The sequence below is a fragment of the Canis lupus genome, chromosome 2, assembly GCF_048164855.1.
Source record: "Canis lupus baileyi chromosome 2, mCanLup2.hap1, whole genome shotgun sequence".
Taxonomy (NCBI): Eukaryota; Metazoa; Chordata; class Mammalia; order Carnivora; family Canidae; genus Canis; species Canis lupus.
In genome coordinates, this window is record NC_132839.1 from 81,283,874 (window position 1) to 81,309,517 (window position 25,644).

The window sequence follows — 25,644 nt, forward strand, 5'->3', positions numbered from 1 at the left end:
GAGGCCCTGAATAAACAGCCCTGCTATTGGCCTTTCTTCAGTCTCTCTCTTCCTGCCCCTAACCAAAGTGAGTTTATTCGTTGGTGAGTAAGAAACTGCATCAGGTTGAATTGACATACAAAGGAAACTTTTATTTGCAGCAAATAAGGAGATCATGGGGAATGGCTTCCAAAGCCATTGACTTTCCAGAGAAGGTGAGTAGGTTTCTTTTGTTTAGGGTTTTGATGAATATTTAGAGAATCCTTATCTCACATGTAGAGGTGGGCATAAGGTCGGACATGAGGTTTAAGGAAACATGCCTCTATATCCATCGTATGTTATGTAAATGAGGCTGAGGCTCTTACTTGGGTAGAGATTTTAGTATTATAGTGAAGTACAGGCAATTGCTATTCATTCCAGAGGTTCACTCCATGGTCTACCTGCAAAGGCAGGAGTCAGGGGTTTAGCTCAACAGCTCTGGGTGATCTGGGCCCTTAGTGTGGTCTTGTCAGGGCAGTCACCATCACCTGATAGGTAGTTTCACATTCCATTGCCTGAGTTAAGAGATAAGCTGGAAAGAAGAGCTTAAGGAAAAGCCCAAGACAAAAGACAGTGAGTACAAGTGGGTGGAGAGTAAAGGCCAGGTCCTGGGGTCTAGCCAGTTATATTTCCTCTGCTTCCCCTACCAAGGTGAAAACTAAGGTATCTTGTTCCTGTAATACAATTTACTTTTTTAATTGCTTCTGTAAAAACACTTTACTTTTAGGATGAATTTTTCTAGAGAGATCCAGCAATAGAATGCCTGAGGAAGAAGAAACAATGTTTTCCATGATGACACTAGCAGTAAACCCTGTTTCCCTGAAACAGATTAAGGATGTTAGGCAGAGGAGAGATGCATTATTATCTTCTGCAATTAGAAAGAGTGAATACCTTTCCCAAGGTCACAAAGCCAATAATCATTAAAATCAGGATTTCCATCCAGGCCCGGCACTCGAAACATTGTTTAATGCTGTAGGATTTTCCATTAAAATAAAGAACATCTTATAGATAATAATTTTCCAACAGGCTACAATGGCATGCAACCACCACTGCATCATTTTTAAAGTATTCTATTAACAACTTGTTTGGGCATTTAACAGCCATCTGTTACTCATTAATTTTAATAAATTAGGATTCTCTGTGCCTAGGTGTCTTTTAACTTGTAGGGAAACTGTATTCCTCAATGGTTCATTCCTATCCAACACTTGATACCACTTAAAAAGTAACCATTTGCATGCCACACATTCTATATGCCTCACTCCTTTATCTCTCCAGGTGTGCGGAATCCATCACAACAAGACATTATTATACATAACTTGTTTCATTTCTTAAATGTTAACAGAAATAGCAATTTCCATGAAATATAAGAGAATAACATTTTATGCAACATTCTGAATATCACATATAAATTCATGATTCTCAGCATCGTTCAACATCAGGGACAGGCATTGTACTCAAGATAGCAATCAGAGTAAAGCATAGGATATGAGAATCAGAAAAATGCCAAAAAGATGACTAAAAGGAAATTCATTTGCTTTTGAGAGAAAGGAAAAACACTGAGTCGCAAAGAACCCACATATCGTGCATTGGAAATTTTATTTGCGTAATATATGTGCAAAGCTGTTTACACAGATAAAGTTAAAGAGATATTTGGGAATGGTCTGCTCCATTCGATGCCAGGTATGCTAGCGCCTACCTCATAGGCCTGTTGTAAAATTAAATGAGAATGCACAGAAAGCACTTATCACACTGCCTGGCTCATATTACGCAGTCAATAAACGCTAGCTCTTAGGATTTTTTATTGTGACCGTTATTCTGAAAGCCCAGGATGAACAATTTGGAGGTAGATGCATTAATGAATTAATGAAACAAATAGAGAAATGTTTATATCCTCAAAATTTTTATTGAATCTGCATGGGAGTTATCTAGACAATTCAGTTCAGAATGTTCACTGGGGACGGGGATTATTTGGTTTGGCTGTCATACACTGAGATAATTAGTTGGACAGTTGACAAATTTCTCTATTCTTTTATATCAGGCAGCAGCCTGGAATAGATTTGTAATAGTGGAATCCATGGACTTTCTTTCTAAGACACTGCTAATTAAAAAAAAAAAAAAAAAAAAAAGAGGTATATGTTTTCCTGAATAAAACACACACACACACACACACACACACACACACACACTGTCTTGGAATATTAAGAGTATATTGATTTTGTCCATACATGAAAGTCAGAAGCTTCAAACCATGTATATCCTGAAAAGGACATGGTGAAAAAAACTGTCACTTTTTGAACATGTTGATGAGAACAGTGTGGTAGCATGTGATCATTTTGATCACACAGTTATTTTTCTCTGCTAAAATTATACAATTGTCACTAAGGCTTATACATTACTTTCTCATGAAATTAATTTGGTATATTAGTTCCCCAGGACCCACTTATTCCTAGTGAATTGGAAACTTTGGCTCTCCTGTAGCCAGGAAGATGATATTTAGATTCAGAGTCCACTGCCTGCTTATATTCCATCCCCATCCCCCACTCACCCCAACATGGTGAGAGAATAAGTCTCTTACTGCTGTATATGCTGCGTGGCTCTCTTCATGAAGGCTTTGGGCTGTCAATCACAGTAAAACTAGACCCGAGTGGGAGCATCCTAGGTCAGCAGCAGGTTTGGAATGTTTTCTCTTTGCAGTTATTATAGAAAGGACAAATTGGGCAATTGACCAGCTCCCTGCAGAAAGACAGCTCTCACCCTATGGGGAAAACCAGGGAGGCAGAAGGACCTGAAGCCAGGTAAATTGCCTACAAAGTGGCTCCAGCAATTTGAGGCTGGAGTGTAACATTCCTGGGGACTAGAACATGGGCTTTTGGCCCAATAAACTATGGTAAACACTATAGGAGCAGAAACCTGTTTTTATCTAAGCCTGTGTAGTTTTTGATTCCTTTTCTACATTGTTTGTCCCTTTTTATTCTCACTATATATTTAGAAAAATTCCTTTTGAAAATCCTGAGCTTGCCTCTGATCCACTATGAAGGAAAAAGAAAAATGGCTTTTTTTTTTTTTCTTTTCACACATAGACAGACATCGTGATATTTTCAAGGGAGATTTGTATAACCCAGGGGCCAGGAGAGGATAATGATAGATGTGTCCCATGTGAATGAACCTCGAGAAAATATCACTTGAGGGGAGATAGAAGTTGGTGACTACTAGTTCAGCTAACCCTCCCCAACTGTGAATAATTTAGAGGAACTGATTTTGATCTGGCAGGAAGAAAGAGCTTCCTCTGCCCCACGGTCCTTCTAGCTGGACTGAGGATCAAATTGACATGAGACAGATTGATAGAAGAAAATCAAATTTAATAGGCATACATACAAGGAGTCCACATAGAGCTGAGATTCTAAAGACAATGAGGCCACATGAAGTTTATATATGCTAAGGAGAGGGCAGAGTCTGAGGATACAGAGAGGAGAAGCTCAGTTAGCTTGGTGAAAGGAAATGTTTGGAAAAAACAAGGCTGTCCTATTATATAGATGTATTCCTTTGGTAAATGGGGGGTGATCTCTAGAACTCTATTCCTGTTTCAGGTTCTACTTTCCAATGTAAATTTAGGCAGTTGTGGGGGAGGCAGAGAGGTTTCCCTGCATCTGCTGAGTTTTAATTACCTTTAGGTTGAAATAAACTTTGTGCCAGTGTGGCACATTGTGGGGTGTCTCACGCACCCCTTCGGGTCTTATCAAAGGAGTCCTATACAATTGCTAGATAGTCTGCCTCTCTACTAGAGTTTAAAAACAGCAGTTTGTGTGTTGTGTGTGTGCAACATGTGTGTCTGTGTATTCATGTTATGTCAATCGTTTTCAGAAACTGTGAGTATACCTCAAAGTGTGATGACTGGGGAACCAAAATACTGAATTAAAATGCTAGTTCTACTTTTCTGGGCTACAGTTTTCCTCAGTAAAGTGAGAATCACAGACTATAACTAACATGTTAGGTAAGAATATTAAAGAATTTATTTCTAATAAAAAATTTACAACTGCTTGGCACAAGTAATTGCAAAAGAATTATTATTATTATTATTATTACTTATGAATCTGTTTAATTATCTAAGAATTTTATTAAATTGTTAACAATTTTTAACTTTATTTAATTGAACTCTAAGCAAATTTTTTCATTAACATAAACCTGAAAATACTAAGATGTTATATAAATCTATGTGCAAAAGGTGAACATCGTTTTTAGGATTGTCAGTTTCAGTAAGTGCAGAACAATAAGTCAAACCAATTCTCTAGTTGGCAACAGCTACAAAAGCATAAACATAAGAAAGGGGACTGACTTACAGTATAAGAGAACGAAGTTGGTAAAGAATTATGGGACCAAAAACTGAGGAGAAATACCAAAAGCATGAGCTTCACATTTGAGGCAACTTAATAATTCTCCCAGGGCTCTCTGCCAATCTAGGAGAAGAGGAGAGAAAGTGCACAGAGTTGTTGCTATTCTTGTAGGATTAGGAGAATAAAACCCTGCAAATGCCCAGGACACGATGGGGCTGATAACCTTCCCACAAGCTGGAACAAATTCTAAGGGGGATTGCCATAGCAGTAAAGGTGGACAAGCCATAGGCCAGCTCTCCTGCTCAAAGAAGCCCATCTTCAAGTCATCTCAGTGACTAAGATTGAATTGGATTTCCCAGGGACTTCAACCCATCTGGAAGATCAAATTGTAAATCCTCTTTGAAGAACATAACACTATGCTAGTCAGCACATTATCCGTACGTTTTTCTTCACGTAGTTTTCATATGTTATGCTATCCTCTCAACTAGCATCTACAACCATACAACACTGCAACCATACAATATCACTGACCTATATTTCCTATGTTGTCATTTTATTCCTGTGACTTATTCATTCCTGAACTGGCAGCCTGTATCTCCTACTCTCCTTCCCTTATTTTGCCCCTATCTCCAGCCCTCTTCCCTCTGGCAACCATCAGTTTGTTCTCTGTATTTATAGAAATGAGAAGCTGAATCATATGTTGTACACCTGAGACTAATGTAGCATTCTGTGTCAACTAAAATAAATTATCTAGGTAGATGATTGATAGATAGATAGATGATAGATAGATAGATAGATAGATATTTCCAGACTCCAATTAAAAACAGAACCAGGCATGCAACAAGGTAATACTCTTATTAAAAACCCAGAGGCCCAAAAGACAATTGGAACAGATCCACCAGGTGTCAGAAATTAGGGTTATTTAAAATTGATTTTTAACCAAACATACTTAATATCTTCAATGAAATAAAATGCATGTTGGAAAATTTCAGCAGAAAAATTCGATATTAAAAGAGTGGAAATTTTGGAATTAGGTACTTAAAGATTGGATTTCAAAACAGATCATATACACCTGAAGAGAGAATCAGTAAACTGAAACATATTTCAGAAGAAAATACATATAGTATAGTGTGGAATAAAAACAAAACAAAAGAAAAAAAACAGAAAAACAAAGGAGAGAATAAGAATAGAATGAGAAGTTCTAGCGTACTTGCAATTGAAATCTTAGAATAAAAGGAGAGGAAGCTTGGGGCAGAAGCAATATTTAAAGATATAGTAAATATTCCAACATTGACAAGGGTATATAAGCACATGTTAAGAAAACAATACCAATCACAATAAAACAAATATATAAGAAAACAATAACAAAAGGCACAACTGAGCATAAAATATAAAACTGATTTTTAAAAAGATAAAAATATTTTTAAAACGGCTAAATAAAAAAGACATTTTAAAAGGAAAAAATTAAACCAACTGAATTCTCAAAAAAAAAATGAAAACAAAGAGTTTGTACCTTCTGAAAGAAAATGGCAAGCATAGAATTCTATATATAAAGTATTCTTCAAAAATGAATATAAAATACTGCATTTTAAAAAATGAAATTTCTTTTATTTTAAAAAATAGAATTAAAAAATTCTTTTTAAAAAGTTTCTATTTTAAAAATAGAAAACTTGTCACTAGAGACACCCTTAGATATATAGACACAAAGAAAGATTGCAAGTAAAAGGATGGAAAAAATATATCAAAAGCAATCACTCCTCTCAAAAAAAAATCTGGTGTAAATAAACTAATATCAAATAAAAATTTAAGATAGCCTTTCTAAACCAGAGTCCACAAGAAAATTAAGTCCCCATGCATAGACCATCTATCCTATGTAACAAGCTAACTTATCTCCTAACAAGTTTTTGTTTTGTTTTAGGTTAGTATAATCTTGCTACAAAAAAGAGACAAATATTAGAAATATAAATTATACAAATTTCATCCATGAATATAAATATACTGAAGAAATTAGTGGCATATTAAATTCAGAAACTTTTAAAAGGATGTCTACTAAACAGGAGTAAATGATGCAAACAGTACACACCCAGACCATGAGAGCAGCATTATTAGAGGGGAATTTATAGTGAGAGGAACAATAGCACCTCTGATAGTTCACTTGATTTGACCAGAAGACTATAGGAATATGACATAATAATATGTAGCATCATCTTCTTTAAGATGAATGTACATGGTTAATGGACATAACAAAACACTCCTTTGGGTTGATAAGTCAAAGCCTTGTGTTGTAGCGTAGAATGTGATAAGGTAGTGTCAAGATTCTTCAAAATAGCACTCATGATTGGGAAGCACTTCACTATGATCAGACAATGATTTTTACCTTGTGAACAACCAGTATTGATTGCATTAAGCATCGGACCACAGCTAGTTTCCATGTAGCTATGCATGAAGCCAATTATTTTGATAAAATTCAATTTACATTAATAAAAATAAAACAGTTATTATCATTATTTATCATTTAATAGTATAACACTATTATTAATATTCCAATGTAAGAGAAGAAAGGGTAACATCCTTATTCTGATGGCGACTATAAACAAAAAATAAATACTATTGTCAACAACTTACTTAATTATAAAATATTGAAAAATATTTCTGAGATTTCTATAACACTCTACAAGAGAGTCTAGCCAGTAAAAAAAAGACAAGGAAAAGAAAAAAAAAGTTATAAGAATGGGAAAGAAGAATTAATCTCTCTATGAGCAGGTGAAATATTTTTTATTTAGAAAATTCAAATGGAACTACTAATATTTTAAAATTTAAAAATGAGTTCAGTAAGTTTTCTAGATACAAAATCAAAATGAAATATTAAAATTATTTATATATACCAGCCAACAATTGTTTAAAAATAGATAATGCTTATGATGGCATAAAATCATCTAACATGTAGAAATATATGTAACAGAGATATATAAAACTGTGGAAAATTACAATAAAATTTTGGTATGAGAAAAAAACCCACATAAAATAAGAAAACACACACACACAGAAAATTAAATAAGAAAACACAGTTGCTTAGGGATTGGAAGAGTGAATAATGAAAATATGTCAATTATCTCTCAAATTTATCAAAGGTCAGTCATCCTCTACCAAAGTTACTACACAAATATATTTAGAAATCATCAGCTGAAAAAAATTAATCAGCTGGTATAAAGTTTTACATGAAATTACAAATGACCAAGAATATCTAGACATTTTGGAGAAAGAATGAAGAGAAAGAACTTGTTAAAAAGTCTGACAGTAGCACTGACACAATGATAAACAAATAGGCCAAATTAAATGGAAAAGAAAAAAGAGAAAATCCATGTATAAATGCATTTGATTGCTAACAGAGGTGACATTGCAAAGCAAAATCTTTTTAATAACTGGTGCTTGGTGAATTGAATATCTATTTTAAAAATGAAATGTGGGTTTTTAAAATGATAATTCAGAGTTGTGCACTTTTATTTTGTGTAATTTTATGTATATGTTGATACTTTAAACAGAATTGCTTTGTCAAAAAAAAAAAAAAAGTAATTCTGAGTCTTGTTTTTTAGGGGGAGCCAGAATCATGCTATAAAATTACATATTTAAACCTGATTATACAGTCTTAACAAGAATAGTTATCCAGCCTGTTTATTAACTATTACATAAACAAATCAAAATAGTAAAATGAATAGATAGATAAATAAATAAATAAATAAATAAATAAATAAATAAATATTTAAGAGAAAGCTTTTCAAAAATACCTTAAATCAACACCTGAGATAGTTTCCCAAACAAAAAAGCTCTTCAAGGACTTACTGTTATTTTGTTGAAAATGTAATGGAGAAAGAAGAATAAATAGATGAAATTCAGCTAACAATCTGTATCTAATTTTTTTCTTTTAATTCTAAAACATAGAAGAAGAAAAAGAATTATCGGGTAGTTAAAAGAAGGTCTGATAGCAGGAGTTTTTACAATAGAACCCAAATGAAAGGTAGCAAAATAGAAGTGGTTTTCTTCAACTCAATCCAATTTAATTCAATTGAACATATATATTTTGAATGATTATATATAAAGCCCAATGCTAAGTGATATTTTTCCTTAATGAAGATTTACAACAATTTTATTTTAGAATCTTTGCCCAATTTTCCTTTAAGCCAATGTTTTAACTTTTTATAAACTATAGGAAATTTCTTATGTTGATGGTTGCAGTAAGTGATTTTATATATTTAGAAGAGATAACTTGTCAACACATAAATTAGTCAAAGAATTTGAAGGTACTGTATTTGGCAATAATACCAATATTCATGTAGTATTTCATCTCTTAATAGCTTTAAGCTATATTTGTGTTCTTTGCGGGGTCTATGTATGTATTGCATTTTTAGCAAACATCAGCTGGGAAAAAATTCTTCTCATGTTCATTCAATTTACGTTTTACTTATTCCCTGCAATGCCTGGCTATTTGATTTTGTTTTTCCTTTCCTTTCTATTCCCTCTTTCCCTTGTAGTGGTATTTTCTTAAAAATATCAGACCAAATAATAGAGATTCATATTCTTAAGAAAATTTTGATGAACATACATCAGCAACCACTATTCATAATGATAACTACATGAATATTACTGTAGGTTATGGATATACTTTGGGATATCAATCAGCATAGTAGTAAATTGAATAAAATCACATTCCAAATTTAAAGTCAATTATAGCAACAAAATAAATAGCAAATGCCTTGCTTAATTTTACTTCTTAAGTGAAAATAACAAGTCCATCAATAAATGGATACAGAAGTAGTATATAACATATGTAGATCTGTGGACCATACTACAAAGCTCAGAAATAAACCAACAATTAATCTTTGACAAAGGAGGCAAGAGTGTGCAATGAGGAAAAGACAGTCTCTTCAACAAATGGTGCTGGGAAACAGGATGGCAACACACAAAAGAATAAAACTGGACCATTTTCTTAGACCTACACAAAAATAAATTCAAAATGGTTTAAAGACCTAAATATGAGACCTGAAACCATTAAAATACTAGAGGAGAACATAGGTGGTAACCTCCTTGACCTCAGCCATAGCAACTTCTTACTAGATATGCCTCCTGACAAGGGAAACAAAAACAAAAATAAACTATTGGGCCTTCTATAAAATAAAAACTTTTGCACAGAGAAAGAAACATTCAACAAAACTAAAAGACGACCTACCGAATGGAAGATATATTTGCGAGTAACATCTCCAATAAAGGGTTTATATCCAAAATATGTAAAGAACTGATATAATTCAACTCCCAAAAAGCAAATACTATAATTAAAAATGGGCTAAGGGGCACCTAGGTGGCTTACTTGCTTAAGCATCCCATGCTTGATTTTAGCTCAGGTAATTATCTCAAGGTTATGAGATCCAACCCCGTGTTGGGCCCCATGCTCATCCTCCCCCTGCTTGTACATGCTCTCTGTCTCTCAAATAAATAAATACATCTTTAAAAAATAATAAAATGAAAATGGGCAAAAGACATAAACAGACATTTCTCCAAAGAAGACATCCAGATGACCAGCAGATACATGAAAAGATGCTCGACATCACTAATAGGGAAATACAAATCAAAACCACAATGTGACATCACCTCACACTTGCCAAAATGGCTAAAATAAAAAACGCAAGAAAGTGTAAATTTGGGCAAAGATGTGGAGGAAAGGGAACCCACTTGCACTGTTGATAGGAATGTAAACTGGTACAGCCACTATGGAAGGCTGTATGGAGGTTCCCTAAAAATTAAAAATAGAAATACACTGTGATTCAGTAATTGCCTTACTGGGTATTTATCCAAAGAATATGAAAATATTAATTACCTTATTTTTTTATTTTTTTTAATTTATTTATGATAGTCATAGAGAGAGAGATAGAGGCAGAGACATAGGCAGAGGGAGAAGCAAGCTCCATGCACCAGGAGCCTGATGTGGGATTCGATCCCGGGTCTCCAGGATCGCACCCTGGGCCAAAGGCAAGCGCCAAACCGCTGCGCCACCCAGGGGTCCCTGAAAACATTAATTTAAAAAGCTATATACACACCTATGTTTATTGTCACATTATTTACAATAGCCAAATTATGGAAGCAGCCCAAGTGTCCATTGATAGATGAAAGGATACAGATGTGATATATGTATACAATGGAATATTATTCAGCTATAACAAATGAAATCTTGCCATTTGCAATGACATGGATGGATCTAAAGAGTATAGGGCTGGAACGCCTGTGTGGCTCAGAGATTGAGCATCTGCCTTTGGCTCAGGGCGTGATCCTGGAGTACCAGGGGCTCCCTGAATGGAGCCTGCTTCTCCCTCTGCCTATGTCTCTGCCTCTCTCTGTCTGTGTCTCTCATGAGTAAATAAATAAAATCTTAAAAAAAAATAAAGAATATAGTGCTAAACAAAATAAGCCAGTCAAAGACAAATAGCATATGATTTCACTTATAGTTGTACTTTAAGAAACAAAACAAATGAACAAAGGAAAAGAGAGAGAGAGAAACCAAAAAACAGACTTTTAACTATAGATAACAAACTGAGGGTTACCAGAGGTGAAGTGGGTGCGGGAATGAGTCAAATAAGTGAAGGGCATTAAGAGCACACTTATCTTGATGAGCACTGAATAACATATGGAATTATTGAATCACTATATTGTACACCTTAAACTCACACTGTATGTTAACTACACTGCAATTGAAATAAAAATTAAATAATAAAAAGATCTGTTTAAAAAAGATGTTGTATACATATATATGTATATATATATATGATATTAAAAGACAACATGAAATATATTTAGTCATGAGACAGAAATTCTACAATTTATGGCATGTATGGACCTTGAGGGCTATGTTAACTGATATAAACCAGACAGAGAAAGACAAAGTATGGCATCACTTACATGTGAAATCTTGAAATGTCAAATTCATGCAAATAGGGAGTAAAATGATGGTTATCAGGGATTGGGGTGGAGGAATTAAGGAGATATTGTTCAAAGGTTTAGAAGATAAATAAGTTCTAGAGATCTAATGTAAGACATGGTGACATCCTTGATAACAGTGTATTGCATAGCTGAAATGTGCTAAGAGGATAGAATTTAAATGTTCTCACATGCAAAAAAGTGAGGGCTGTATTAATTAACTGGACCAAAGGAATCCTCTTTCCCAAGGTATACAATACAATCACTACAATGTGTACTCTAAATATTTTATATTTTTTCAATAAAGCTGAATTTTAAAAAATGTACAAAGTAACAATTATTTACAGATTTGAATAATTGTTGCTATTTTTAAAAGAGACAATACTAAAGACAAGTTGGTCATTCAGCACTTGGTGATTTCTGCAATTTTTTATGCTTCTTTTAAAAAGTTTTTTTCAAAGAAGTTGATTTTTTTAGTGCCAATATACTAAAGAAGGAGAAGAAAATCTATATTATATAGTCTTATTATTCAAACTTCCATCTGTATACAAGTAGTCATTTATCAATATAGAAAGTTTAGATAAGCCACATTAAAATGTGGAATATGACCACTTTGGATTTCTTTAATGTTTCCTCTATCCATACAGGAGTATTTCTTGATGAGCTTTATGAGGGTCATATAATTCTTATTAAAATGTCTTCTACATTTAGTTCAGAATATCAGGTTTTTTGAATCTCAGGAGTCTGTCCCTGATTCAAGTTCTATGGTGCTTTAGATACACTTCCACAGGTTTTGACACATGGTTCTAAACTGATCCTCAATGCCTAAAATAAGTTCAAGGCATCTCTTTTTTTTCCCTTCCCCGTTCCTCTTGCTCTTTTTTTCTCTCTTCCATTTAACTTTCAGGTCTCTAGCTCTTCTTCTGTTTTTCTGTTTTCCGTATAACCTTCTATTTTATAATTATTTCAATTTCTGTTTCTCCTCCACTCATTCAATCTAAACTCTAGAGCCATTGCCTATGAATTCAATTTTATTGTTAGCCTAAGTCTATAGTGGTGTGACATTGTATACAAAGTTTATGAATAGAGTCATAGTTTTCAAATATTCAGGAACCATATATTCTAACTGGTGTTCTCCAGAGAATCAGAACCTACAGGAAGTCCTCCAAGTCTCCTATGCAGACAGAAGTTAGAAAGTAAGAAGTGGCAAAGTTCTGAGTACTGTGAATTAGAAGCATCATTACCAGGAGAGAAGAAAGAGGTCATGAGATTTTTATATTTCTGCCAATGTTTACAAACCTACTCCCTCAGACTTGCAGCCTCTCACTGTAGTATACTTTGGGATCCATCAAGATCAATCCAAGCATGCCATTTATCCTAATATTTTAGTAACTTCTAGAATCTCCAAATCTGTGATTATCTCTCATGACCTGGACACCCACACCTAAGTAATTTTCTTAATCTTTCCCTATCTCACAGTCTCCCTGATTCACAAATCTCCTTATGTGTCCCCCAGGTTTGGTGAATGACATCTGTAGAGTCCCCTATAACTTCAAACTCTTCTCTAAACTTTTATTATGTTCTGATCTACACTAAATGAGTAGACAAAAGAATGACTAAGGGGCCCAGGAATTGAGACAATCTGTTGAGCAAATCTTTCTTTCTTTTTTTACGTTTTTCCCAGTGAATTCCTTGTTTAAATGAAATGACCACTTATGGTGTAGCTCTATATATATGCAAAAAGTTTAAACAGTGTTGGTTGAAGTTGTGCAGATAATCTTGTTTGAACACCTTGGGTATATTTACCATGTTTTGAAAGCCAATAGTTTAAACAAATTGGCCTTATAAAAAAAACTAGAGGAAGTTCTAGCCTACAAATGTTAATCATTAAGGAATGACTTAGCAGTGATATACAACTCTTTAAAGTAGTACTTAAGAGTGCTAAACTATGTTTTCTTGTTTTTACTGTGGACCTGAGGACCAGATTTAAATTGGAGCACAATAAATTTGGATTTATCATTAAGAAATCCAAAAAATTAAATTGATAGGGAATAGACCCTGATGAATATTAAAAAAAAAACACTAGATCATTCATAATACCTAAAATCAAAACCAAACCAAAACAAAGTGATCCTACATGATTGATAAAATTTAAACTGTTAAATCTTACCTTTGGAGTACTTGGAGCCAAGTGTTTAGAACATTGATTTGTAAGCACATTACAGATTTTATAAAACTTTTTTTTTGGTGGGGGGAGGAGGTTTCCTGAAGCATTCTCCAAGTAAGTGATAATTTAAAAATCCAAAATAATATCTACCTGAGAGCAGAAAGTCAAGATGTGTAATTGGGTCACCCAATGGAATCAAGAGAATTGTTAGTAAAACATTCCCTGAAGCAATGTGGATTTCACAGTTCACAATATGATGGACTGAACACAGTAAGAGTCCACTTTTGTTCTGAAAAACAGTCTGCCAAGGTGCTCAACACAAGTAAGAGGGTTATTTTATTAGTGACATTATCTTTTAAAATCATCAATGTTCTCTCACATACATGAGCTGAAAGCCCTTGTAAGCCTTTCTGGGGATGCAAAGTTTAGCCAATTGAGAGGTTGACGTTCACTCCAGCAGCCTAAAGTAGATGGTAGATAAATGAGTCAGACCAGTGCCTTCAGCAAATACCAGCTAACTATTCAGTTATAATTAGTGTTTTGGAAACACAATCCCTATTTGACTCTGACAGGGAGAGTTTTCATTTTTTTTTTCCTTAAAAAATAAAGACTGTCTTTTTATGGTCATGGTTGTAAAACGTGTGTGTGCAAAATTCCTGTCACTCATGAAGTCTCTGGATCTGTCAGAGGAACTTCAGGTATTTCCAGGCTGTTAATGAATAGGCCTCCATATCTGTATCTTGCACAGTCGGATGTCACAGTTAATGTGCCCTGAGTATGATAGTATGTTCCATCAGAGTATACAAGACACTCCAATAGCAGTACCCCACGGTCCTTTCAGAGCCAATGAGTATCAGGAACCTGAGGTGGTTTTCTAAGCATTTCCAACTCAACTGTCTGAGAAGTGAATAATTCAGTCAGCCCAGTTTTACATGACATTTATTTTAGCATTATATAAACAATAGCTTAAAATAAAAATGGAGATATATTGCTGAGCAATGCTATCCAACTATTTTAATTACTTAATCAATATTTTAGTTATTTATGCATATAATTTTCTCAGCCTTTGTTTTATTATTCTAATGCCAGAAACCAAAATTAGTAAGATTTAGCCTCTGTCATTGAGCTAAGAGTTTACTATATACAAAAGTAATTTGACAAGTTTAACTCGATGTTTTTTTGAAGGTGGTCTTGATTGAAATTAACATTTAATACGGCATACTTTGAGTGAAGTAGATCCTCCTCCCATAATATAGGTGGGACTCATTGAAGACCTTAAGAGAACACAGATTGACTTCTGAAGAAGAAGGAATTCTGGTAGTGGACTGCCTTTAGACTGAAGCTGTATCTATAGCTATTCAATCAAAAGACATAGGGACGCCTGGGTGGCTTAGTGGTTGAGCATCTGCCTTTGGTGCAGTTGTGATCCTGGGGTCCTGTGATTGAGGCCCACATCAGGCTCCCAGCAGGGAGCCTGCTTTTCCCTCTGCCTATGTCTCTGCCAGTCTTTGTGTGTCTCTCATGAATAAATAAATAAAATATTTTTTAAAAAAGACATAACATGAATGTTTAAAAATTTTTAAAAAGACAAGACATCTATATGTGACCTTCAAGAAACTCACTTCAGAATTAAGGACGTATATAGACAAAGGCGAAGGGATGGAAAAAGATAATCCACGCAAGTAGAAATGAAAAGAAAGCTAAAGCAGCTGTGCTTATATCTGACAAAACAGACTTATTTATTTATTTATTTATTTATTTATTTATTTATTTATTTTACAAAATGGACTTTAAAACAAAGACTGTAATGAAAGATAAAGAAGAGTATTACATAATTATATTCTCAATCCAATAAGAGGGCATATAACATTTGAAAACATTTTATGTACCCAACATAGGAATACCTAAATATATAAAGCAAGTATTAACAGGACTAAAGGGAAAAATTGACTCCAACACAATAATAGTAGAGGACTTTAATATCCCACTTACATCAATGGATACATCATCCAGATGGAAATATTGGCCTTAAACAACTTATTAGACCAAATGAACTATATATATATATATAGAGAGAGAGAGAGAAACTTAATATATACATAAATAGAGAGAGAGGAAGAAACTTAATATATACATAAATAAGACCAAATGGACTTAATACACACACACACACACACACAGGTGTATATATATATAGAGAGAGAGACAGAGACAGAGAGACAGAGAGAGACAGAGAGACAAAAACAGAGACAGAAATAGAACATTCCATCCAAAAGCAGCAGAGTACACATTCTTCTCAAATGCACATGGAACATTCTTAAGGATGGATCATATGTTAGGCCACAAAACAGGTCTTAATACATTGAAAAAGATTAAACTTACATCAAGCATCATCTCTGAACATAATTTTATGAAGTTAGAAATCAATAGCAAGGAAAAAAAAAGAAAATCTCAAATATCTAGAGGCTAAACAACATAGTAATAAACAACATGCTATTAAACAACCAATTGGTCAGTGAAGAAATTAAAGGAGAAATATGAAAAATACCATGAGATAAATGAAAATGAAAATATAACAATCCACAATCTATGAGATATAGCAAAAGCAGTTCTAATAGGGAAGTTCATGATAATACAGGCCTACCCTAAGAAACAAACAAAAAAGTCTCATATAAAGAATCTAACTTAATACCTAAAATACCTAGAAAAAGAAGAACAAAGCCCAAAGGAAGCTGATAATAAAGATCAGAGTGGAAATAAATGCAATAGAGAATAAAAAAAAATAGAAAAGATCAATAAAACTAAGAGCTGATTCTTAAAAAATAAATAAAATAAAATAAAATAATAAAATAAAATAAAAATAAAATAAAATAAAAATAAAATAAAATAAGCAAAGCTGACACACCTGTAGCTAGACTCCCACTGCCATGGGGGGAAAAAAAAGACTTAAACAAAATAAAATCAGCCTTAAACAAAATAAAATCAGCCTGGCTGGCTCAGTCAGAAGTCCATATAACTCTTGATATTGGAGTCATGAGTTCCAGCCCCATGTTGGCTGCAGAGATTACTTAAAAAAAAAAAAAAAAAACAACTTTTTTAAAAAAGAAAAAATAATTGTTTAAAAAAATAAAATCAGAAAGAAAAGAGAAGTTACAACTGATACCACAGAATAACAATAATCATATGGGGACTACTGTGAACAATTATGCATCAAACAATTGGACAACTTTGAAGAAATGCATAATACACAGAAACATACAATCTTCCAAGATGAATCATAAAGAAATAGAATATTTGAATAGACTGATTCCTAGTAAGGAAATTGAATCAATTATATATATTAAAAAAAAAAAAACTCCCAACAAACAGAAGTCCAGCACGTAGACAGCTTTACCAGTGAATTCTATCAAATATTCAAAGATTTAATACCCATTTTTCTCAAATTCTTCCAAATAATTGAAAAGATGAGAATGTTTCCAAATTCATTTTACAAGCCAGCATTACCCTGATACTAAAATCAGACAAGGACATCACATAAACACACACACACACACACACACACACAAATTATAGGCCAACATCCTTGATGAACATAGCTGCAAAAACCTTGAACAAAATATTTGCAAACCAAATTCCACAATATATTACAAGGATCATATACTGTGATCAAGTGGAATTTACTTCAGGTATGCAAAGATGATTCAATATCCACAAATCAGTCAACATCTTACATCATATTAACAAAATGAAAGATGAAAATCACGATCATCTCAATAGATGCAGAAAAAGCTTTTGGCAACATTTAACATCCATTTATGATAAACACTCTCGACAAAGAGTGTATAGAGGAAACATGTCTCAACATAATAGAGACTGTATATGACAATTCCACTGCTAACATCATTCTCAACAGCTGAAAGCTCTTCCTCTACAATCAAGAATAATACAAGAATACTCACTAGCCCACTTTTATTAAACATATTGGAAGTCCTAGCCAGAGTAATTTGGCAAGAAAAAGAAAGAAAAAACATCCAAATAGGTAAAAATGAAGTAAAATCATCATTATTTGGAAATGACGTGATACTATATGCAGAAAACTCTAAGGACTTCACATACACACACACACAACCTGTTAAAGTTTCTAAATGAATTCAGTAAATTTGCAGGATACCAAATTGTTATACAGAAATCTGTTGCATTTCTATACACTGATAAGAAACTATCAGAGAAATTTAAAAAACAATCCCATTTACAACTGCATACAAAAATAACTAGGAATAAATTTAACCAAGGAGGTAAAAGATCTATACACTGAAAACTCTAAGATAATGATCAAAGAAACTGAAGAAGTCACAAAAAAAAACGGAAAGCTATTTCATACTAATGGATTGGAAGAATTAAGATTGTTAAAATATCCCTACAACTCAAAGTATCTACAGATTCAATGTAACCCCTAACAAAATTCCAATTCATTTTTCACAGAACCACAACAAATAATTCTAAAATTTGTATGGAACCACAAAAGACCCCAAAGAGTCAAAGCAAACTTCAGAACAAAAGAACAAAGCTAAAGGTATCATATTCCCTGATTTCATATACAACAAAACTACAGTAATCAGAACAGTGTGGTATTAACATGAAAACAGACACATAGATTGATAGAAGAGAGAGACCAGAAATAAACCCACATGTATAAGGTCAATTAATTAATGACAAAGGAGCTAAGAAAATACCATGGCAATGGGCAATCTCTTTAATAAATGGTTTTAGGAAAATTTGACAGCCACATGCATAAGAATGAAGCTTGATCCACTATCTTATACCATATGCAAAAATTAACTCAAAATGGATAAAAGATTTTTTTTTAATTTTTTATTTATTTATGATAATCACACAGAGAGAGAGAGAGAGAGAGAGAGGCAGAGACACAGGCAGAGAGAGAAGCAGGCTCCATGCACCAGGAACCTGACGTGGGATTCGATCCCGGGTCTCCAGGATCGCGCCCTGGGCCAAAGGCAGGCACTAAACTGCTGCACCACCCAGGGATCCCTGGATAAAAGATTTTAATGTAAGACCCTGAACCTGTAAATAGAAGAAAACATAGGTGGTGAGCTTTTGACATCATCTTGGCATTCAGTTTGGATCTGATTCCAAAAGCAAGAACAACAAAAGCAAAATAAACAAATGGGACTACATCAAACTAAAATACTTCTGCACAGCAAGAAAAACCATCAGCAAAATCAGATGACAATCTATTGAATCGGAAATTTTTTTTTGCAAATTATATACCCACTAAGGAGTGAATACCCAAACCACACACTATGGAGCTTCCTCAAAAATTAAAAATATAAGTACCATATGATCCAGCTATTCCACTCCTGGATATTTATCTGAAACAAATAAAAACAGTAATTTGAAAAGATATATACACCTATATGTTCATTGCAGCATTATTTACAACATTCAAGATAATGTAACAAACTAAGTGTCTATGAATGGATAAAGAGTCTATGGTAATATATATACAATGGAATATCAATCAGCCATAAAAAAAAAGAATAAAATCTTGCCATTTGCAAACCACAGATGAAACTTACAGGTATTATATTAAATTAAATAAAACAAAGACAAATACCATATGATTTCACTCATATGTAGAATTTAAGAAACAAAACAAAACTCATAGATACAGAGAATAGTTTGATGATTATCAGGCAAAAGTAGTTGGGAGCGTATAAAATAGGTTCTGAAGGAAGTCAATTGTCTGATGATAGATAGTAACTATACTTATTGTGGTGATCACTTTGTAGTATATACAAATATTGAAATCTATGTTGCACCCCTGAAACTAATATAATTCCATGTACCAATTTTACCTCAAAATAAATTATATATATATATATAAATATATATTTTGCATATTTATGTACAACATAAATATATGTTGTACACTTGAAACTGATATGTCATATACCATCTTTGCCTCAAAAAATAATACAGTGTTGTAAAGATCATTAACACAAGTACTAAACAAAATGAGGAAAAAGGCTCTAAGATGAACCTAATTTAGGAATGCCAAGAAGAAAAAAATGAAATAGTATAAAAAAGATTTAGTGGTATCCCACAAATAACTAATTGTCTATGTTGCTATTTTAATTCTTGTTGTTGGATTTTATATTGTTACTAGGCACCAGAACCAGATTATATTCTATACAAACCCTACTTAGATATGCTGTGGATTCAGTAAAGATGAACTTCCAGTTAGCCTGACATTTGAGAATGTAAACTAACTTCAGCTGAGCCTGTGTATGAACAGTTGCCAATGAAAGTACACAGTCTATTCATCTATGAGTGTATTATCAAGGGCCATGAGTCTTTTAATGTTCAGTTAAGTCTGTGTATCAGAAACTGTATTATACACATAGTCTTGAATGGAGTCATGACTACATCAGTTAAGTAATTCAGTATGTAAATCACTAGATATGTCATCTTCCCACTTATCTCCTATACATTAGCCCAGATAAATAAAAGTTAACTGGAAAAATCCAAAAATGAGCATTAATAAACTATATATGTATTTTTTCACCGAAATATGAGATAATTCAAAACAACCATGTGGTTGTCTTAATAGCATCATGTTTCAGCAATGGGTCCTAATTTTGGCATGGAACTATATTTCTGAGACACTCAAAGTCATCTTGCTGATTTCACTAACTTCATGGATAAGTATTTACATATGAAAAACGTACAATTAAATAATTAAGTAAGGTTATATAGCAAGAGCCAGAAGAACTTCCACAATAGAACTAGATTTTTTTTTCTGTAATTATATGAGATTTTGGATATTAAATTAACGAATACCTGAAGTACTTTTTTTTTTTTTTTAATTTTTATTTATTTATGATAGTCACAGAGAGAGAGAGAGAGAGGCAGAGACATAGGCAGAGGGAGAAGCAGGCTCCATGCACCGGGAGCCTGACGTGGGATTCGATCCCGGGTCTCCAGGATCATGCCCTGGGCCAAAGGCAGGCGCTAAACCGCTGCGCCACCCAGGGATCCCGAATACCTGAAGTACTTTGAATGTTCCTTAGTGATACAGAATTTGTACAGACAACCCTTGTAAACTGTATCTGGCTTATAATCATAGAGACAGCAGATGTATGAATATCAAAATTGGCGAAAAACTTAACATTTGTGTAAGAATTGATTTGATCCTTTAAAAAAAAAATTTCATTTATTTATTCATGAGAGACCCTTTAAAAAAAAATTTCATTTATTTATTCATGAGAGACACAGAGAGGGAAGCAGAGATATAGGCCGAGGGAGAAGCAGCACACCCTGAGCCAAAGACAGATGCTCAACTTCTGAGCCACCCAGGTGTCCCTGATTTGGTCTCTTAATGGAAGAACTTTCTAGTTTGGTGTCTCTACTCTCTAACCTCCTTCTTTAATCTACTTGATAGGAAAGTGCTACCTATTTTTCCTTCCTGGATCCATTTTCCAGTCTTTGCTCCCTAAAGTCCAACTTCTTTGGTTATTCACTCTTCTCCTCTTCCTCATTGATAGCTTATAGCTTTTTTTTTTTTTTTTTTTTTTTTCCCCATTAAACATTCAGGGACTTGCTCAGCATTGTCTGTGCCTTGAATTATGTTAGAGTTCCGGGTCTCATGGAATTTCTGGAATTTTGTAATAGATTTCTAATTTCCCATCCCTATGTCAGCCTTACATATATGCAACCCATTCTTTATAGGCATATTTTTAAAACCTAACTCAAACTAGTTAAGTTCTGACAATCTTTAGTGCTTCCTACTTTTTTCCAGCACATTTTTCAAATTTGATCATGGCACATGAAGCTCCCCACCAGTTGTCTGATCTCTGCCTCTTTGGCCTTATCTCCTAGGCAGGTTCCTCCTGGCAATGTTTTAATTTATTATGGCTTGTATACGCCTATGGGACTAGTTCAATCCAACCATTCATAGCATTGCCCCTTGAGAAAACAGATCAAGTGTTCTATAACAGTAACTTACAAATCACTTTTACTAAGTTTTATTAGCAGGAGCATTTTTTAAACTTTAACTTGTGTCCACTACATATTGTATGTCTAAGAATTCTAAGATATTTTAGGGCCTCCATATACATAATGGGAATTTTTCCCCTGATCAAAAATATTTTAAAAACATCCTAATATGTATTACTATGATAAGAATTGTAAGAATTATAATTGCATCTATGGAAATTTACATTCCAGCAGCAATTGTAAACTTTCAAAAATTGGATTACTTTTTATCATGCTTGGCGTATTTATAAAACTTTTCAAAGTGGAAATAACTACTTCCACAACCCCCTTCGAAAAAGAGAAAAAGGGATCCCTGGGTGGCGCAGCAGTTTGGCGCCTGCCTTTGGCCCAGGGCGCGATCCTGGAGACCCGGGATCGAATCCCACGTCGGGCTCCCAGTGCATGGAGCCTGCTTCTCCCTCTGCCTATGTCTCTGCCTCTCTCTCTCTCTGTGACTATCATAAATAATAAATAAAAATTTATAAAAAAAAAGAAAGAAAAAGAAAAAAAGGCTAAGTCATTTCAGAACTTTGAACACTGATAGGAGAAATACTCATAAGATACTCATTGCCATAAAGAATATTTTTTAAAACTATATCTAAATTAAAAACATAAAATTGAATCCTCAAACAAATTTGGCTTAAAAGATATATTAGTATTTAAATTCTTAAACACCACTCTATTTCATACCTTTTAGTGTTAAAATAACATTGAAACCTGCTCTAGAATTTAGCTTCTTTTGTAAAATAGAACAACATAAATTTACTACTTGGAATAAGAACTGAGGAAAAGTGTTTAAGTCCACAAAAATCCTATATTAAATGAATATATGAAGCCAATACAAAGTTATATAAACATCCTTTTCAAAATAAAATGCTAGCTCCAATATGTAATTGTATGAGATGCATTTGGACAGGCTGGCTCAGACCATATTCAAAATATGATAAACCATGGCTTAAGCCAAGAGGATAAAGAAAAGTCTCTCCAAATTCCTGTATGTTAGACAACAGCTTAGACTGCCTGCTTATTTGTTACAGATCCACCCAAATCTAACTAAATAAATCTCTTTTAATAGCACAGTTTGATAACAGTTCTGACAAAGAAAACTGCCATCAGCAACTACTGGCTGCCAAAGAATACTGCATTATGATAAGATATTGGCCAAATATATGGACTCACATAAAAATCAATTAATTGGTCTCATTAGTCTATTTCTATTTTAATGCTAGAATTAACCATTTAATTAACCTATTTTATTAAGATAGAACATTCATATAATAGCTTCAGATTAAACCTTGGGACTTCTTGCATATGAGTGCTGGCTTCTTTTTCAGTAAGTAGGCCCAAGATTATCCCACTATATCCAAACACATTCAAACTTCAGCCAACCCAGACATCCCTATGAGCTTCAATCTCAAAGTATTCAATTATTCAGCAAATATCCACACACCGCTACTATGTGCCAGGCATTATGGTAGACACCAGAGACACATTATCAGCATTTGCCCAGGAACATTTATTTTATAAGCTATCCCACAGAAAAATGTTTCCATCATCAATTTATCTTGAGAAATGTCATATATTCCACCACGCTCCCAAATATTGAGAGCCTATTTTTAAATTTTTGATAGCTTTGCAAGACTGTGCAATTAAAAACAAAACCACACATCTTAGAATGGCAAAAATCTGAAACATTGACAACACCAAATCCTGGGCAATCATTCTTTGCTGGTCTAAATACAAAGTGGTTCAGCCATCTTGGGAGACCATTTGGCAGCTTCCTACAAAACTAAACATAGTCTTACGATACAATTCAGTGATCACACTCCTTGATATTTACCCAAATGCACTGAAAACGTGTGTCTACACAAAAACCCAAACATGCATAGTTATAGCAGCTTTATTCATAATTGTCAAAACTTGGAAAGAACCAAGATATCCTTTGGTAAGTAATGGATAAACTGTAGTATGTGCAGACAATGGAATATTATTCAGTACTAAAAAGAAATGGACTATCAAGCTATAAAAAGACATGGGATCTTAAATACATATGACTAAGTGAAAGAAACCCATCTGAAAAAGCTACATACTATATGATTCAAATTACATGACATTCTGGGGAAGGCAATGACACTTTAGAAAATGCAAAACTATAGAGACACTAAAAAGATGAATGGTTTCAAGGGGTTAGTGAGGAGGGAAGGATGGATAGGCAGGGCATAGAGGATTTTTTTAGGGCAGTGAAACTATTCTGTATGATACTATAATGGTAAACACATATCTTTATACATTTGCTAAAACCTGCTGAATATACAACACCAAGAGTGACTCCTAAAGTTAACTTAGGACTCTGAGGGATGTGTCATTGTAGGTTTATTTGTTCTTGCAAATGCACGACTCTGGTAGGGTATGTTGATAGTGGAGGAGGCTGTTCATGTATGGGGCGATCCCTATCTCTTCTCAATGTTGCTGTTTACCTAAAGCTATTGTTGCTGTTGTTGTTTTTTAATCCTTCTATCTTACTTGATGATGTGACTTCTGTGTGTCTAGGAATTATTACGATTTCTTTGTGGAATGAATAAACTCAACACATTTCAGGAACACTTAGCCCATATGATACATAAATGAATCAGCAATTTAGTAAAGTAATTAAAACATTCAGAAATATCGGTTTCCAAAACAACCTACAAAGAAACAAAAACTGCTGTAGCCAGTTATTTTGGCAAGTCAACTAATCAAGTAAATCAAATTTCATCTGGTATGCTCAGTAGGTAAATCAGGGCCTATCTCTTGTGTCATATTTTAAGCAAAAACTCAATTTTAACAAACAATTTTTACTTAGTCAAGGTCTGCATCGATATAGATGATATTCTCCATTACTTTACTGTTGTTTTATGGAATTGTAAAAGAGGAAAGGTTGACCAAAGGAAAGAAAAATGCACAAGTGAGATATTTTTCTCATTCCCCCTGGGTCAGTTAGGGGTTATCATAGCTAAGGTTGCTATTTGGTAAATATTTCATTGCTCACAAGAAGATCTGTCCCTTTCTTTGCATATTATTCTGGAACGTATGGAACTACAGATGATAGTCATTAAGAACGCACCCACTCACCTCCCACGTTCTGTAACAACTTATGGTAGAGATACATCAGAAGATATGATGAAAGAATGTGTGGGAGAGTCAGCAATTATACTCAGCTAAGGATACCCACCACAAAAGGCAAACCCACTATTGAAAAGTAACAAAGCTGCAAAACAGAACAATCAACAATGAGGCTTAGAGGTAGAACAAGAGTTAAGAGAGAAGAGCGCCTGATGTCTTCTAGGGAAAGACTGAATAGGTTACAGCATGTCTTGCCTCAAGAGTCTCAGCTGGGGAGACAATGATGTCATCACTTCTAAGTTTTGTCCACACTAGTTTTTTTTTTTTTTTTTTCCCTTCTTTCTTTTTTTTTTTTTTTTTGTTTTTTTGTTTTTTTGTTTGTCTCGTTTTGTTTTGTTTGTGCTAGATTTCTTAAAGGTACTTGCCTATAGATTTCCTGGGGAGAGTAGTCCAAAGGCTCTATGATCAGATTAACTGTTAAAATAGATTACATAACTGACTAAAGGTTTGAACAGGAGTCAACACTTCATGTTTCTCAACAAGCATTGATGGATATTGGTATGATGGTTAATTTTGTGTATGGCCATGACTGGACCAAGAGATGCCTAGATAGCTGATAGGACATCATTTCCAGATATGACTATGAGGATATTTCAGGAAAGGATTACCATTTGAATTGGTAGGCTACATAAAAAGATTGTCCTCACCAGTGTTGGTGAGTGTCATCCATCTTGTTACTGGATATTACCAGAATGGAAAAAAAAAGAGAGCAAATTTGATTTTTTTGCTTGAACTGGGACATCTATCTTTTCCCACACTTGCTCATCAGTGCTTCTGATTCTTAGACCTTCAGATTTGAACTGGAACTCCACCACTAGCTTTCTGACGTCTCTAGTTTGCAGACAGCTGAGCATGGGACTTCTCAGCCACCATAATTATGTGAGCCAATCCCTCAGAATGAATCTCCTTCTATGCATTAATTTATCTATCTATTTATCTATCTATCTA

At 33.8% G+C, this 25,644-nt stretch overlaps 1 long non-coding RNA gene across 6 annotated transcripts in view; it reads right to left on the minus strand.

Annotated features, from left to right (window-relative positions):
- Positions 1 to 25,644, minus strand: part of LOC140610572 (uncharacterized) — a 150,822-nt gene that overhangs the window by 68,461 nt on the left and 56,717 nt on the right. The window contains exon 1 of one of the 6 annotated variants that reach the window (XR_012012177.1): positions 4,356 to 4,471. The exons of the other annotated variants lie outside the window; for them this stretch is intronic. This is a non-coding gene — a long non-coding RNA (uncharacterized lncRNA). Of the gene's footprint in view, positions 1 to 4,355; positions 4,472 to 25,644 lie in introns of those variants that run through there. 6 annotated transcript variants of the gene reach the window in all.